The sequence below is a fragment of the Montipora capricornis genome, chromosome 9, assembly GCF_036669925.1.
Source record: "Montipora capricornis isolate CH-2021 chromosome 9, ASM3666992v2, whole genome shotgun sequence".
NCBI lineage: Eukaryota > Metazoa > Cnidaria > Anthozoa > Scleractinia > Acroporidae > Montipora > Montipora capricornis.
This window is the reverse complement of record NC_090891.1, coordinates 44,118,309-44,120,808: the sequence shown is the minus strand read 5'-3', so window position 1 is coordinate 44,120,808 and position 2,500 is coordinate 44,118,309. Positions and strand designations below refer to the sequence as shown.

The 2,500-nt window shown below is 41.8% G+C and overlaps 1 pseudogene; it reads right to left on the bottom strand.

Annotated features, from left to right (window-relative positions):
• The window catches only part of LOC138017635 (52 kDa repressor of the inhibitor of the protein kinase-like), a 1,921-nt pseudogene extending 203 nt beyond the window's left edge, over window positions 1–1,718 (bottom strand).
• Between the last annotated feature and the right edge of the window lie 782 nt (window positions 1,719–2,500).

The window sequence follows — 2,500 nt, the reverse complement described above, 5'->3', positions numbered from 1 at the left end:
CGACAAACCTTAGAACGAGTGGTAATTGTTCCTTGTTGCTGCTGTCACTTGCCTCATCCGCCAGAAGGGAAAATGCACCTGCTTCATTAATCTCTGCGACGATCTTGTCTTGAATGTAAGTGCCTAACACTTCTATGATCTCATTCTGGATCGTCTTGGAGCGGTATGTTGCATTTCTCGGGCCGTTGGCAAATTGATTTGCTAGGACTTTATCTCCAGCTTCCACTCTGAAATTAAGCAGGGCTTGAAAGTCCCCTGGGTTGCCTGAAGATTCGTCTAGGTGTGACGAGTCATCGCGGTGGCCTCGTAATGCCATGTTCTGTTTACCACAAAGCACAACAGTTTAAATGATAGATCGTAACTTCTGTCTGTAAAGTTCGACAGTGTTACGATGAATATCACTGAGCTGCTCTGAGATAGACAGCATTTTTCCTTCCTGTACACGAAGGAAATCTTCAGCGCAACCAGCCGCTGCCTTGTGAAATTCGGAATTAAGCTGGTGTTCCTTGAACTTCGTGCTTGTGGACACCCAGTTCTTTAAAGGACTCTTGTATAGTTTGTCAAGGCGGTCACTGTTTTTTCCTGTTAGGTGTCCAAATAAAACACAAAAGCGGCAAAACGCTCCATCCTGAGCCGCAGAGTAGACGAGCCACGGAAACTGAGTAAGCCATTCAAAAGAAAATGCTCTGTACTTTCCATAGAACTGGGTTTTAGGGAAATTGTAAGCTCTAGGTGATGTCCAAGAATTTTTCAGGAGTTCTAGCTTTCGGTCATCAGATAGTGATTGTGCTTTGGTATAGTACAATCCCAAATCGTTGACGTGTTCAGTAGAATTCTTCAACAGTATGCTGCTATCAGCATCCGTTGTAGTGTCTGAAAGAAATAGACAAAGAGGCTTGTACAATTTATGCCAGGTTGGCTAAGTGATTTAATCATTTAAATATTGAAATTAACAAGTCGGTTTGATGAAAACATCCAAGCACATAACAGTTTATTATTTAGTGCAATTTTTACTACATTAAAATAACTCAATTATGAAATTACAAAGCAGACCGTTTTCCGGAAAATGGTGGAGACCGGTATGGATCCGCGCCTGAAAGGGAAATGGGGTTTCCTCCAAAACACGAGACCCAAAAGACAAAGCTATCAAAGTTTCTGCATGACCGATAGTCGACCCAAGGGACCGCGGGCCCACCGTTATTGTTCGCACGACAAAAACTCCTCAGCTTCTCCTCGGCTGAAGGAGATTTTGTCTCTTCCGTGTCTCAAACTTTGTCGGTGCCATGCATCAGCGAAAGTAAAATTGTACCAAGAGGTCGGAAACGAGCAATTTTCCGGACAACTTCAGAAAACCCTTGATGCTCAGAATGCTACAGGCGAAAGAAACTAGCTTAGATCCTTGACGATTGCATTGAAGACAATTTTGAGTAGTTCCGTTCATTAGTAATGAATTGATCGAGTTTAGAACGCAGACCACCCTTGATTAGCCCACTCAATCCGCCTCAATGAACGCACAAACATCAAAATAATAGAACACAGGCATAGGGCAAATTGGTTTTGTTTAGCCTCGTTCGGAAACTGAAGCGATTAGAACACAGTTTGTGCGATCTCATACATTGGCTTCAAATATGTATTAAAATAATCGCTCTGACATTATTAAAAATTCATATAGATAGCTAAATTCATATACCTGTGATAGCCCTAGTTGAATTTTCCATTCTACCGTATTGGAAACTAAGTATTAATTTTGCATTTCAACAACGTTGCGAAAATTAACTAATAGAGGAAAGGCGCAAACCAATGAAATAACAAAATGGTAGAGTTCTCTTGTTACGATTGTTTTTAGCCACGGTTGTTTTAACCGCGTTACTTGTTTTCGTTACTTGTAAATCATTACATTGCTTGGGAACTACTTGACCGTCATATTCTGCAACACGATTTGTGCATATCTATGGATACAAATTACGTCATTCCTTTGCATAAACAATATCAGCCTTTGTTCAAAACACTACGCAAAAAAATTAATGATTTCCGAGAAACGGAGTTTTCTTGTTGAGAATTACAATATTTTACCTACAGCCACGGGACTTGATAAAGTAAAGTCGTTTTCCGCCCGCTCCGTCAAGTTCCAGAAAGCAATATGACGAATGTACAGCTTTTTGCATTTTTACTCTTTGCTGTTGGCGTTCCTCTGCTTGCCTTCGCCGGAGGGAAAGCAAAGCTTTTTCTAGAGTTAAACAACAAGACGGGAACTTATGAGATGAATCAAGGTGTACTGGACGAGATTTCAAAGCTAGCGGGGCCTATTCACGTCATTGCTGGCTTGGGAGATGCGAGGGTTGACAAATCAACCACACTTAACATCATTACACGTGTCTGGACAGAACTGAGTCGTGGGCAGTTAGAAATACAAGAGATATTCGAAACAGGCGATTCTCTTGCGCCGGTCACACGCGGTGTTTGGGCGCACATCACTCGAGTGGAAAGTGAGGGTATTAAC